Source organism: Palaemon carinicauda, chromosome 11 (genome assembly GCF_036898095.1).
Source record: "Palaemon carinicauda isolate YSFRI2023 chromosome 11, ASM3689809v2, whole genome shotgun sequence".
Classification (NCBI taxonomy): domain Eukaryota; kingdom Metazoa; phylum Arthropoda; class Malacostraca; order Decapoda; family Palaemonidae; genus Palaemon; species Palaemon carinicauda.
In genome coordinates, this window is record NC_090735.1 from 34,207,000 (window position 1) to 34,222,933 (window position 15,934).

General features: G+C 39.0%; 1 protein-coding gene across 2 annotated transcripts in view; it reads right to left on the reverse strand.

Annotated features, from left to right (window-relative positions):
- Positions 1-12,244, reverse strand: part of LOC137650001 (uncharacterized) — a 54,334-nt gene extending 42,090 nt beyond the window's left edge. For both annotated transcript variants that reach the window (XR_011045892.1, XM_068383013.1), the window contains exon 1: positions 12,031-12,244. The gene's annotated coding sequence lies outside the window, so the exon portion shown is untranslated. The remainder of the gene's footprint in view (positions 1-12,030) is intronic.
- Between the last annotated feature and the right edge of the window lie 3,690 nt (positions 12,245-15,934).

The window sequence follows — 15,934 nt, forward strand, 5'->3', positions numbered from 1 at the left end:
CAGCAGTACTCGCCGTCGCCAGCCGCCCGTATAGCAAAGCTTTTTCAGCTCTTGCAACAACCGTTGGGGGACCAAAGGGCTTCGCTTGCCCTCAGGGAAATGACCAGTATCACTCGCCTTCAACCTGCCGCAGACGGCTCTCCTCGTGAGGTGAACCTACTTCGTGCACTTTGGATACGCCGTTTACCCGAACCTGTACGCTCTGCCATACCCGATGTCGATAGCTTACCCATAAAGGACTTGATGACCAAAGCCGACGCCCTTATGGACAGCCACTTCAAGACCTCCATCAACGCCTCCACCCCTGACGACGAGGATGCCTATTCAACGTCAACCGAAGCTGACATGAATGTCGTAGGACATACACGCCTGCCCCGTGACGTGCCGAAGCAGCGACAAAGCCACCCACCACCCAACAATCGCTCGCGCCCCAACGAACGACTTCTACAGCCACTTACTACCTCCCATCCGCCGCAGTTTTGCTACTACCACTTCAGATTCGGGGCAACCGCGAAGAAATGTGCCAAAGATTGTCAGTGGCCAAAAAACGTGTAAGTAGGCCATCGCTTGTGGCGGTGGCCTCCCATGTTTCTAATCTTTTCTTTTTACAGGATGCAGGAACGGGCGTGCGATTTTTGGTAGACACGGGTGCTTGTCATTTTCTTTTGCCAAGGAAACTCTTCAAGGCACAACGTAGTCTGTCTACATCTGCCGACGTCCGCTTGGTAGCTGCCAACGGATCTGCGATACCCACCAACGGTTACGAAAACCTCACATTATCGTTCGGAAACGGTAAATTCAATTGGAAGTTTCTAGTTGCTGACGTCACAATACCAATCCTCGGTGCGGATTTCCTCTCTCATTTCCACCTTCTGGTCGATGTCGCCCACCGACGATTGGTCAACGCAGACTCGTACTTGTCGACACCTCTTCAACCCGCCCCCTCTAACCTCGCTCTCCACATCAGCGCACCCACGGATGCCTACGCCCACCTCCTCACGTCGTACCCGGAAGTTTTCCGTCCAGAACTTCGCCAAACGCCCACGGTTCCTGCCAAGCACGGTATTTATCACCATATCAAGACGACGGGACCCCCAGTCTTCGCAAAATTCAGACGTCTGGCACCGGAACGATTGGCAGCCGCCAAACAGACCTTCGCCGAAATGGAGAAAATGGGCCTTTGCCAAAAGGCTTCCAGCCCATGGTCGTCACCCTTACACATCGTTCTGAAGAAAGACGGCTCCCTCCGTCTGTGCGGGAATTACAGGCGCCTGAACATGCAAACAGAACCGGATCACTACCCCCTCCAAAACATTGCCGATGTAACCTCCATGCACAAAGCGAAGGTTTTCTCTACGCGTCGACCTCCTGAAGGGGTATTATCAGGTGCCTATGAACCCAGAAGACATCCCCAAGACCGCCATCACCACTCCGTTTGGCACATATACCTTCAATTACTCCTGTTTTGGCCTTCGTAATGCTGGGGCAATGTTTCAACGTCTCATGGATTGCATCTTAGGGGACCTCCCTTTCTGTGTATGTTATGTGGACGACATACTTGTGTTCTCCTCCTCAAAAGAGGAACACCCCCGTCACCTGCGCATCGTGCTCGACCGCCTGCAACAAAACGGCCTTGTAGTCCGGTACGACAAGTGTACCTTTGGCGCCAACGAAGTGTCGTTCTTAGGGCACCGTATCACTCCTGAAGGAGTCCATCCCCTCCCTGAGAAGGTAGCAGCCGTTCAGAATTTTCCCGCGCAGGAACTCTTGGGCATCATCAACTATTATCACCGTTTTCTGCCAGCCATTGCCGCCACTCTTGCTCCCCTCTACGCCTCCCTCAAGGGCAAGCCAAAAGACCTGAAGTGGGGTCCCCTTGAAGAAGCAGCCTTCTGCAATGCAAAGAAGGCCCTATCAACTGCTGCGGCTCTCACTTTTCCTATCCCACATGCCCCTCTCCTTCTCTCCACCAATGCCAGCGACGTCGCTATTGGTGCAGTACTTGAGCAGGTGGTCAAAGGCTTGCCCCGCCCATTGGCCTTCTTCAGCAGAAAACTGTCCAAGGCAGAATCGGGTTATTCTACCTTCGATCGAGAATTGCTGGCGGTGCACTTGGCTGTCCGTCACTTTCGCCATTTCTTAGAAGGTACGCCCTTCGTCATTCGCACAGACCACTTGCCTCTGGTGCACGCCTTCACTCGACAGTCTGACGCCTGGTCCGCCCGTCAACGCCGACATCTCTCCGCCGTGGCTGAATACAATTGCACCTTCCAATACGTCCCTGGGAAAATGAATCCCGTTGCCGATGCCCTGTCAAGAAACACGTTGGCTGCCGTTCAACTGGGATTGGATTACAACGCCCTGGCTGAAGCCCAACGACAGGATCCAGAGTATCAAGCTTGTAGGACATCCTGCACGTCCCTCCGTTGGGAAGATTTTCCCCTCGAAGACTCCAACAACACCCTCCTCTGTGACGTCAGTACTGGTAGACCGCGACCTTGGATTCCTGCTCCCATGCGCCAACAGGTGTTTGATTTCATCCACGGCCTTTCACATCCCTCGTGCCGTTCTACTGCACAGCTGCTGAAGGAAGGCAAAGTTCATTTGGCACGGCATTTCTAAGGATGCTAAGGATTGGGTCCACGCCTGTACTTCTTGCCAAACTTCCAAAGTACATCGACACACGGATTCAGGAGTGGGCACCTTTCCTCAACCTCAGCGTCGTTTCGCACACATTCACGTCGACGTTGTAGGCCCCCTACCCACATCACAAGGACATCGTTACCTGTTTACCGTCATCGACTGCTCCACTCGTTGGCCTGAAGCCATTCCCCATGGAAACTGCAACGTCCGCCTCATGTACATCTGCCTTACTCTCTGGATGGATTTCAAGATTCGGTATCCCTGAGCATATTACTTCTGACAGAGGAACCACTTTCACCTTTCAATTGTGGACGTCATTAGCGAATCTCCTGGGCATCATCCTACATCAGACAACGGCCTACAACCCCGCTGCCAATGGAATGGTTGAACGTTTTCATCGCACCCTCAAAGCAGCTTTGATGTCCCGCTGCAAGGATTGCAACTGGTTTACTCATTTTCTCTGGGTCCTCCTGGGACTAAGGACCACTCCTAAAGACGCCCTTGACGTCTCGGCAGCTGAAATGGTGTATGGCGACCCGTTGGTCGTCCCTGCCAAATTTTTTCCTTCTACAACCTCCTCCGGCGATCTCCAGCGCATACGTCACGTCGTGGGAAAATTTACTCCGTGCCGCCAGACTTACAAGCCCCCAGCGAAGCATCACATACCAACGGACTTGCACTCTGCAACGCACGTCTTCCTGCGCAACAACACCAGCAAGCTACTAACGCCCCCTTACACGGGCCCTTCCCTTGTGATCCGACGCAGTCCGAAAGCATTCCTCCTAAACATTCTTGGCAAAGAAGACTGGGTCTCCATTGATCGTCTAAAACCTGCTTATCTTCTGCCAGATGACCCGCCTACAGTTCGCCTCTCTAGATCAGGGCGCCCTATTTAACATGTACAGTATGTCATTTTTAGGGGGGGAGCCATGTACCAACCGTGTTTCACACAATTGTACATAATTCCTTTTGTATATATTATGCTTGTATCTTCGCTCTTCCCTCGCACTAAAACGAACATGAAAATTCATGTCTGGTTTTTCCTCTGTAATATTGTCTGTCTTGTGAACTTGTATCCTGTTGCCTTGAGGTCGTTTCCAGCCTGCCTTTGAGTTCACAACCTTACTCGGCGCCGTCACAGTAGGCTATAAATTTACCAAAAACAATATAGGTTTTCATTTATCAAGGACAACTGATTCCCTAACCACAATATTTAATGTAGACTATAAATTTACCAAAACCAATTTAGGTTTTACAAATATTTAATGCAAACTACATTTCAGCCACAAAAACACACACACACATATATATATATATATATATATATATATATATATATATATATATATATATATATATATATATATATATATATATATTTCCTTAGTGCACATCCTAAAAATCTTATGTAAGTTATCTAAAATTAAGTAAGATCTAGTCACTGTTCATTAGGGGTATAATAACTTTTGATTATTTTTCTTACACACAATCTCTTTTATCATCATTCATGCTCATGCACTCAATATCTGCAAGCAGGAAAAACCTTTGAAGATAAAATATCTCTTAAATGTCGAATATGTCAGTAATTTAATTTGAATAACTCAACCAGATTTTGTAAACCTTTTAGACAGGGTTACTCTTCATGTAAATCTCAACTGAGTATAAGTTCACTGTACACAAAACAAGCATTGTCATTATTAGACCCATACTCTATGAATACAACATACAAGAAAATTTACCTGGAAATTAACATAATGGAAAGATATTCATCACAGGAAAATATGAAAATTTACAATAAAGTATACAAAGTACAAACATTTATAATGATCTAGTTTCAATTAATCCAAAGAGACGAACAGTATTGCTACTTTTCATTCACTATATCAGGAGTAATTATATCCATTTCCCACATTTTAAAAGCCACTGTTCTTGTCCTACAAAGGGTTTTACCTTGTTTGTAGCATGTCCAATATGGTTTGATCAAACATGTTTCTCAAATCATATTTAGTACCATCTCCAGAAACTTTGCCTACTACATAGGGACCACACCATCTGGGGTTTAGTTTCTTAGTAGTAGGAGGAATCACATTATCACTTCTAACCTGTACAAACGCATTTTTATCCACTTTCTCGTTTTCCTATTTTGATTGGCCATTGTGCGAAACTTGAGTTTTCTGAATTAAACTATGAACCTTTGTAATAGCAGTCTCTTCTACATCGTCATTAAGTGTTGGTAACATACTAGTCCCTTGTCTAGGTGCTCTAGGTGCTTTAAGAGAGAAAAATACATAATGTTTGAGCACATGCTGTTTCTTTTACCTACTTTGACCATTGATAAGAATGTCCTTTACACATTACATTTAGTAATGTTTTCATGATTTTTTGCTTTTTTTTTTCACTGACACTGTTTCCTTTTGGATGATACAGGGTAATTTAACTAGTGTTTATCGTATATCCATGGCCTAATTGTCTGAATTAGTTGGAAATGAATTCAACACCATTATCAAGATTAATTGTCATAGGTACATCAAAAGATTTTCAAATAGACAGGTAAGTTTTTGCTTCCTTCTTCTGTAGACTTACTTCGCAATGGATAGAACTTAACACATCGGCTAAAATTATCGATAACATTCAATAGATATCTATAATTACAGTATTTACATCAGATAGCACATCAGGTGAACCAATTCGGTCGCTATAAAAGCCGAGTTACAAGAGGCAATTTTTTGGATTATTGTACAGAACTACTAATTTTATGTTTTTGACACATGACACATTCAGTTACATATTTGGTAACATCAGACCGCAATGAAGGCCCATAGAATAGGTTTTCAATAACATCAATTGTTTTACGCATAACTATGCGACCTGCAACTTGTTCATGACCAAAGCTGCGTTTATTTTGTTAAATGCTTAGAATGTACTAATCTCAACTGAATTGGGTTATCAACTATATCTTTACAGAGATACATCAATCCTTCATATATCAGTAATTGATAAATCAAAGTTATAGGGGACCTCTTACATGGTAACTTATCACTCTCTCGAAATATTAAGAGTTCAGCCAACCTTGATTCTTCTAACTGCTTCATTTTGAACTCATCCTTACTCAGAGTAAGATAATCACCCATAAACTGATTAAAGACTGCCCTGACTGGTCTACTTATTTGATCTGCCACATGATTAATTTTACCTGGCCTATATTTTACCTTGAAACTGTAATTCTGTATCTCAGTTAACCATAGCCTTATTCTAGGTGACTTGGTCTTTCTCTTGAACACAGATACCAAAGCTGATGATCTGTGTGAATCGTAAATGGAAAACACCCATAGAAAATGAAGGAACCTAGGACATGCTGAGTAAGTAGCAAGTGCTTCTCTGTCAGTGGTACTGTAGTGCTACTCATCTACCTTCCGTTTCTTAGACAAATATTCAATAGGTTTTAATTAATCATCTTGTCTCTGCATCAAAATATCACTTACAAAATCTAAACTAACATCAGTAATAAATTTAAAGAGTTTCGTCATCTAAATCATTACGAGTACTGGAACAGTGATTAATGCTTCTTTCGTCTGTTCAAAGCTGGACTAACAATCTTTAGCCAAAAAAGTGTGCTATCTTTACAGAGATTAGTCAAGGGAAAATCAACTTTAGCATCATTTGAGTTTTCTGTAAAACACACATATTCCTAGAAATCTCCTTGTTTGCTTGACATTAAAAGGTGGTTTCATTCCTTTTATTGCACTGATATTTTATAGGCATGGTTTACAACCATCCTTGGAAATTATATGACCTAAAAACTTTATTTCCATTTTGAACTATCAAACATTATTTAGATATAACTTCACTCCTCTTTCAAGGAAAAGTTTGAACAGTTGCTTTAATCTTTTCAACAAGATTGAAAAACTTGGAGAAGAAATATTATCATCTCAGTATTTTTTAACCAATGCCTTCTTAATAAGAGCAGCCAAGATATTTGACACAATACGTAGAAATATAACTGGACTGCAACGTAATCCAAAAGGAAGGTGCTTAAATCTATACAGGAAAACTCCATCACTAAAAGTGGTTAAATCTCCACTCTCTCTACCCAGTTCCACTCAATGTTCATCTTTCATATCTAATGAAGCATAATAATTATTGGTTTCCTGCTGCTGTTGATTTCACATTAATTGAGGCACATTCTTTGAGTGCAATCAAGTTTTATAACAAGAACTATAGGGCTTAGCGATGCAAAAATTGAGGGGTCTACAATTCTTCTTTCTTCCATATAATTTAACATAGAGAAAATAAGAGTATTGTTATATGGGAGACCTATCTGGCTGTTGGCAATATTAGCTTGTACATCTTTGACCATCCCCAATTCTCGTTCTTCATGAATGAGCATCGAGGGATTTGCAACCAACATCTCGCTTAATTCTTCATGGCGATTAGCAGTAAAGTAGGAATCATCCTTCTGAGAAAACAAATAACAAATATTTAGGCCTTTCTCCTCTGATATTGCTTAACTTGATTTCAACATCACCTGGAGGAAATAAATCATCCTGAATCCTAGTTTTCCTGCACTTTGGAACTAGATGATCAATATCACATAACACCGTCATAAGTCCACACTTTCATTGTCATCCTGGTTTTAGCATTATTGACCAGTAACAAGAAACACTTCCTACACATCATTAATATTAAGGCACAGTGGAAACTAAGTTTGACACTCCTTGATTTCCTGTACTATTCCAATAATGTAATAGAAGGTTCATCAATAGGTAACGAGCTATTAACTGTGTTACTGACCTGAAATGGATTATTGGGCATTACCGTCTCTGTATTATTTGATAAATTATGTGTCAGTAGTGAGCCTGAGGTATTATGTGGTGTTATTGTTATGTCTGCTCTGTCTACTGTAATTGATGGGTTAATGCCAGACATGTTAGCTCGGTTAAAATTAAATTGGTATGGAAGAGACATGTGCAGAATTTGATAAACTAGAGATTTCCCTTTTCATGTCAATAAACATTTCACCCAATTGTTGCATTTGACATTTCTGTCTATTCATAGCAACCAACAAATTATGATAGGAGTCTCCAGTCTGTACGTAACTCTCCATTTTGCAGTCCATGTTCTACAAGAACACCGGTAAAAACAAATCAACAAAAGCTAAAATACAATAGGCTAATAGTACAGTACCTTTGACTACGGTGATATAGGTTAGGCTACCATAGCTGAAAATAAAACAGACCTAATGGCTTTGCGACTACCTTAGGAAGTAGGGGTAGATATATCAATCTTTAACAGATAAATACATTCTACACTGCTCACACTTTATAATAATTTTTTTTTGCTGGTGTCACCTGTCCAGATTTTCATTTGGAGTCTACCATTCACTTTAGGAAAATTACCTAACTCAAGACTAGCCTATACATAACAAATTAAACATTGGCATAGGCTAATACATGTGAGCCCCACAGGCCTAGGTTAATATTCTAGGCCTAGTCTTGGCTGAAAACTGGTACTATAAATTGGAAACAGACGAATCTCGATTTAGCAATTGATGTAGAGGGAAAAGCCACTTACCACAGTTTCGCTTATTTCCTTAGTTCGTAAACAGTACATACACACACTTCGAGGGTAACTTGGTCGTGGTGGATTCTTCCATAATTCGTATGTATACTTCACGACCTGATATGCATACATTGCTAAACTGGTACTATACTCCTAGACTGGTAAGTGTACGCCTAACCTGGTAGGTGTACGCCAAGACTGGTTCCCTGTTATACAAAAATTTCATTTAGGATAGCAATCTTGTGACAAACAACAGGGAGTTCTTAGCCTAAACCAGGGATGGGGAACCTTTTTTTTTTGGATGAAGGACATTTACAATTCTTAATTGCTCATTAAGGCCGCATATATTTTTTAGGGCTATCTTATCTTGAAAGTAATTTATTAGTAATCTAATGAAGGATTGACAGGTTTTTAAAATTTGAAAGCATTAAATTTTCAAATATTCTAATTAAGTATTTATAATACAAGTATCAGTAGATGAATGATACTGAAAACCAAATTTTCAAATATTTTAATCAAGTTTGTAAGTAGTTTTCAAACTAAGTAAATTGATAATATCGAAAGCATGCCATTTTCAAATGACATTAGTTAAGTAAGTGGGTTATTTGTATTCAAGTGATAAAAAAATTGCTACTAATCTTATAGTAAAGATAGCTTATAAATATCAACAATATAACATTTTCAAATATTTGATGTAGGCAAGTGGGTAGCCTACTTCTTATACACTCACATTTCATAAAAAAATGAAATATCTGTATTCTGTTTAAAAACACAATGTTTGTAGTTTTCATTGAAAAAATCAATTATTTGCTACCTCAAGATGTTTAATAAATCATAGCTGGAGCACCATCAGTGCACACACTTATCACATAAGGAAGTAAAATTTAGTCCTTTGTGATATTACTTTTGAAGTTGTTAAAATGTCGGTTCCTTGTGTACATCCATTGAGGTTGCTCAAGCAAGCTATTTTTCATACAATTAAAAATCATCTGTCAAAGCACGAATAAAATAATATTTTTATTCCAAATCTCTGGAATTTGTAGATTCATCCAAAACTGACACAGATCTTAGGGAGGAGATGGAGAAAACAGGAATGCTTCATCTATCATACGTTAAATCACCCACTCACTTATTGCAACTAGTAGTTTGTTGCAGCTGACAAGGAAAAATTACTAGTTGTAATAAGTTAGGACGCAGTGAAATAAAAGAAAAATTGCTTCCATCCTCTGAGGGGGACATGACTGAACACACAACTTCCCTTTTGGGTAAATATATGATACTTTAATTTCTAGCCAAATACATGAACCATATATTTTTCCTACTGGCTATCTTGTGTTTTATGCATTTATGACCATGATTATTGGGGCAAACCACCCGTTCCTGAGTTTATGGACCCCCTTATACAAAAAAAAAAAAAAGAAAAAAAAAATAAAATAGGTGGGACCCCAGTGGGAAACCCGGGTTTTTTTTGGGGTGGGGAAATGTCATAAACGGGCGATTTGCAGCAATGATAATGGTCAGAAAAGTAAAATAAGCCCAAGATGACCAGTTTTAAAAATATATGGTTCATGTAAATGGCTGAAAATCGGCCAAAATGTGATCATTTAACTTTTGAGATTTTTAAAAGGGTACAGAACCTAACAAATCCACCTAACCTAACCTAGTGGTTCCCAGGTCCAAACCCCTAGCCAGGACCCCCCTTCCCAGGTCACAACCGCTAGCCAGACCCCCCCCCCCTAGGGAATACTGGACGACTGACCCAGTCGGAGGATTAACCCACAATCTCTGGTAAAACTGACCCAGAGTGGTTTGGAGAACTGACCCACAATGTTTATTTTCTTTTCTAAAGCTAATTCGTTGGTATTATTGGGGCAAACCACCCGTTCATGAGTTTTTGGACCCCTTTATATAAAGACAATTATGGGGGACCCCAGTGGGAAACCGTGTTTTTTTGGGTGGGAAATGTCATAAAAAGAGTTATTTACAGCAATAATAATGGTCAGAAATGTAAAATAAGCCCAGGATAACCAGTTGAAAAAAATATATGGTTCATGTAAATGGCTGATAACCAGCCAAACATGGTTATTTAACACTTTTGAGATTTTCAAAAGAGTACAGAACCTAACAAACCCACCTAACCTATCCTAGTAGTTCCCAGGTCACAGCCCCTAGCCGGGGGCAAGCCCCAGAACCTCCTTCCCAGGTCACAACCCCTAGCCAGGGCAAGCACCCAGACCCCCTTCCCAGGTCACAACCCATAGCCAGGGGCAAGCCCCCGGACACCTTCCCAGGTCCCACCCGTTAGCCGGATTGATTTGATTTAAGTATAGATTTTTTATACAAAATTTTCCAATGACTGTTATAAAAGTTTTTATTACAACAAATAAGTGTTAATGTTATACGGAGTCCATATGTTATTATATTTAATCAAATAACTTCAATAATAAATGCACTATAGTATAAATAAACATTGTGGGTCAGTCCTCAAAACCACTCTGGGTCAGTTTTACCAGAGATTAAAGGTCAATCCTCCGCCTGGGTCAGCCCTCCGGTTACCTTCCCAGGTCACAAACTAAAAGTAAATCACAGATAAATCTTTAGATTATGATAAATTAAATCACAAATAAATCTTTAGATTATGATAAAGTAAATCACAAATAAATCCCTCCATTATGAAAAAGTAAATCACAACTAATTCCTTACCTTATGATTGACATCGTCGCCTTTTTTTTTTTTTTTTTTTTTTTGTCAATTTTCACAAAAGCTTTGCATTAGAAAATGTGATGGCTTTCCCTGAAAACTACGTCAGAATCGGACCTTTGAGACCTCATTTCGCTCTTAATTTTTAATTTCACATGAATAATAATAGCTTCACACTGAATGGAGAGCATTTTCATCATAATCAATTGCCGAAATAAACGAAATTACACTAAATTTTAAAATAGATTGATGTGCTTCCCTTAAGTTCACTCTTGGAGACGTCTTTACAAGATGGTGCTTAACTTAAAACTGAAGGCGAAGCCACGAAGGGGGGAGAAAAGGGCTGTTGTAGAACAACATCCGGGAACTTATGAAGAAGTACTTGTAAGCTGTCAATTAGTTTAAAAAAACCACCTGACAAATACGTCATTGTAAATGCACAGAAACCAAGCATACGCAATTAGTCCCCTTTTAGTCTCAGATGTAAACAATGGACTTAAGAGTGAAAAACGTACTTCACATTTTTATACACCAATATGTAAGTTATTATCTCCCAGCCCCTATTAAACGTATAGAGAAAAATACCAAACTAGCCAGAACTCGTCTATTTTTTTTATAACGAATTCCAGTTTCGCTAGAAATTAGAGTATCATATATTAACCTCCTTTTGTCTGTGTGTACATATATTGATTTTAGACACATGATATTCAATGTCAAGGCAGAAATATACTTCGCATGCATATATTAAAAGCCGTAGAAGGCCGCACTTGATGGTCCAGAAGGCGGCATGTACCCCATCCCAGGCCTAGGATATACTGTACTCAAGCCAAACCCAACGGTTACACTGTGCAGTTAACCTGGTTTCACATACATAACGGCGACGCCCTTTAACTCAAGAAACAACACTTTCGTGAAAATATGAATATTGCACATGTTAGCCACACTATGGATATCGCAAATGTTAGCCAAAGGTTAGTGGGACAATTGCAACCATATGTAAGTTCAACAGGGTGCAACTTGAGTAGTATTACTATAACAATTCTTGGCAGTTTTCAGTTTTGTTATGATATAAACGCAAATGAATGATATTAGGTGTTATGACATGTACAATATAAGACAAGTGTATACCTTTGACGGAAGAAATTGGCCTGTCAAATCATAACAACGGGAGTGACAGTCTTATCTTGCACGAATCCTAGTACACAACTACGCCCAGGGTTAAAAGAATACCCCTTTGTTTATGTTTACGCACTTACGTACGGACATCTTGATGAAATGGAAAGCGATTCGTTTTACCAGTCTACTTGTCATCAAGGGTATGGCCATTTAGTTAAATTAAGGGTTTCTGTCATTACATCATAACGAATTTTTAACACTTAGCCTACTATCACTAGCTTTTATTTCAGTGCCAACTTAGCTTTAGCGAGGAATTGCTTCCAAATGGGAAACATATCAAAGACATTCCTACCGGGATGGTATCTGTCCACTCAAATCTGAAACAAAAAAAAAGACTGATCGATGTTTTTTTTTTTTTTCTGCCATTTTCTATGAACTGAAATGGACTTGTTTTATTAGACATCAAAAGGCGCTTCAGACACTTTGACTCGACTATCCTTGTCCGAAAGAAATTATGACTCGGATGAAAATTAAAACCAATTAGATGATATTTATTATTCTTAAGTATGGCAACTGATTAATGTTCAATTAGCCTAATATATATATATGTATATATATATATATATATATATATATATATATATATATATATATATATATATATATGTATGTATATATATATATATATATATATATATATATATATATATATATATATATATATATATATATATATATATCTCAAAAGACTGTTGTAAGAAGAAAAGAGAGTTAAATGGAAGGGTATGATTTGAAATGAAACTATAAGAGAGATTACTCGAGAGCCGTATGTGGATGAGATCATGGAGAGGGGTAGATGATGGTGATGGTTTGGGTATGCTCTTCGCACTCCCCGAGGGGCAGAGAGAGATTAGCTCACCATACGTTCGTTTCACTGGGCACTAGCAGAGTTGGAAGACCTAGGCTTACATAACTGAGGACTATGGAGCGTGAAATAGGAGATGATGAAATGAGAAGCATTGATTTAAAAGCTCAAGTAGAGACGACTGGTGAAATCCTACTGACGCCTTTTGCGCATATATGATGATGGTGATGATAATTTATGTATCATATTGGGAGTTTCTATTACTTTACTATTTAATTTATTTCATTTCAAGAATTTTTTTTGAGTCCTATTACACCGGACAACCATGTGCCTCCATGACCTACAACGTCAATTTACCATATACACTCTTAGGTATTTGGCGTATTACTTAGCATGTTGCGTGTTTATTGTCAAATCCAAATTATTGAAGCACTTGAAAAAGTCTTCAAATTCCCCTTGAATACCTTAATACTGTGTGACTTGAAGTAACTTAAACACATGAGTATTAATTTGCAGTTACAACAATCGTTAGCCAAAGTAATTTGTGCAGTAGAATATTTACTCACAAGAGAAAAGCAACTGGTTGACCAAAGTGACCACTTCCTACCATTTTCTTTGGAATGGAATCTACGTGAACTTTGACGACATCTATTGGTAATCTAAAGACACAAGACGACTCTCGGCTCCTTTCTCCTTGGGCGAAAACAGGAGCGAAACTAAAGACTTCGGGTGAATAGTAAGATTATCGAAAAAATTTAATTGTTTCCATTTATGGGAAGTCACTATTTTTTTTAAACTCTAAAGGTATATCTGTTATCATTGAGATAACAGGTCCAGATATTTATTCTTTACTTATAATGCAATATTCCAGCTACCAATATTGTTTGTTGTGGTAAAAATGCAAGCACAGTCGGATATATTAATGCAAATCTGTACAAGTGCTATGTGATATTATTGTAGAAATTAATTTAGATTTTTAACTTCATTCTCATTAACAGTTATAACACATTTTATTCACATTTCATGCTTAATTTATACAAACATTGGGTATTCTAACCAGCGATTCTAGGAGTCCAAAATGAAATAGATTGGGACAAATGTGACCATATATAAAAATAGAAAAGTTTTATTTTGGAGGAACCAGTATTACGAAGCCAATCATTAGGACTACCATTCTGAAATACATGTTGAAATGAACTTATTTCTCATTTGAATGTGTCAATACTGAAAATATTTTTTTTTCCTTTTTTAACAACGCTTTCGTGTGACGAAGCCACGCCTGATATCAAACTGCAATAGCTCATACTTTCTCATATTTAGATTGTTTTTGTAACTTAATGATGTTACTAATAAAAGCTATGGGAAGTCACATGGATGTGTATTACAGCATACTGTGCATAAGACAGCTATCACTATATCGAGTTAACCTGAAATAAGCGATCATCACTAGCATATTAATATAGATATGTGTGTGTTTGTGTGCAACAAATCTCTGCATAGCATTGTGGGTGAGAAAATTAGAGTAATGAAATTATAATAGAAACTTCAAATATGTAATAAAGTATATTAGGATAACACTAAAATATTATAAAATCAAGAAACCAAAAGTGGAAAAATAATTAAACGTTACATCTATGGAGCAATTAAACGATTTGCTAACTACACCAATGTCCCGGAGTCGCGTATATATCATCGTTTCGTTGAGAACTCATTTTTGGTAATAGCGCTAGGCCCTCAAGGATAATTGTTTTGCTCAAGCCTCTGATATTATTTGCCTGCCATTTATCTCTCAAAAAGGTCAGTCATTTTCGTATTCATGAGAAAATGTAATGAGTAATTTTGCGTGAATATGAATGGATGTGATGATGAACGAGCTTTAATGGGCTGTTTTATTGATGGTGGTATTCCTCATTATCATATGATATATTATTATAAGATTATCATAATTTCCTTTTTTTCTTATTTTTATTATGAAGGATGAGTCCATTATAAAGGCTGAATAAGTTATCATTCAAATCTTCCAATTTACGTAATTTTGTTAAATTCAAAAGCAAAGGCTTATTTGGTATGGACTCATAATAAATATGGTAATAATGGTGAAAATGTGTTCTTTTCTGAAGACAATAAGTCGTGAATAAAATCTGAAAAAAATCTGCGTTTTTGATATCTCAAATATATTCTTCATTTTCTATTACTCTGATATCAAATTCGTCTGACTTTAATGTCATTATCATCTTAGAGACTGCCCTCTGAACAACAGACTTTAAAAGACTCTACCTTTTGGCGGAAGAGATTGATCTGCCAAAGACGCACGGAAAGAGACTGCTGGGCGCACTTAGAAGAATACAAAGGCAAAATGAAGCCTACAAGACAAAGGGGCAACAAAAGCGTGATGGCTACATCACTCCTACCCCATGATCTCCGGACCCCATCCAGTACAACTTCACCATCCTTCCAGCAGCAAGCAAAGCTCTCTGCACGCCAGAACAACTCACAGCAGCAGCTGAAAATGCAATCAGCAGCACCTCAGCCGCCAACATCTACTATACTAATGGATCGCTTGATAGTGATATTCCTGCAGCAGCAGCTGTAGTCGCTTCTTCATCAGGCTACAGAGAAAACTGTAGCTAGTGACGATTGCCAAAGCCCTAGAACACTCGGCCAATCTACATAGAGGAAACACAAGAATCCAAACAGACTCGAGAGGAGCCACTCTAGCCCTCAGCAACAAAGAAACTACTGAAAATGTCTACCTGATCACAACAATGCAGTACCTAGCCTTAGCTCCCTAAAGCAACAACAGGCCAATAAGCCTAAATTGGATCCCAAGTCACACTGAAATCGCCGGCAATGACGAGGCCAATCACCGAGCCAAATATGCCCTAATGTGCCAGATAATCAGTATCGCACTTCTACCTTCACTGCAAACCATCAAGAATCGAATGACAGCCTTTTGCAACATGTAAAAGACTAGCGAAGTAAGGCGAGCCTTCCTTGATGGATCCAGATCAGCAAAATGGTACATCGGAGCAACAAACCCAGTCCCGTATC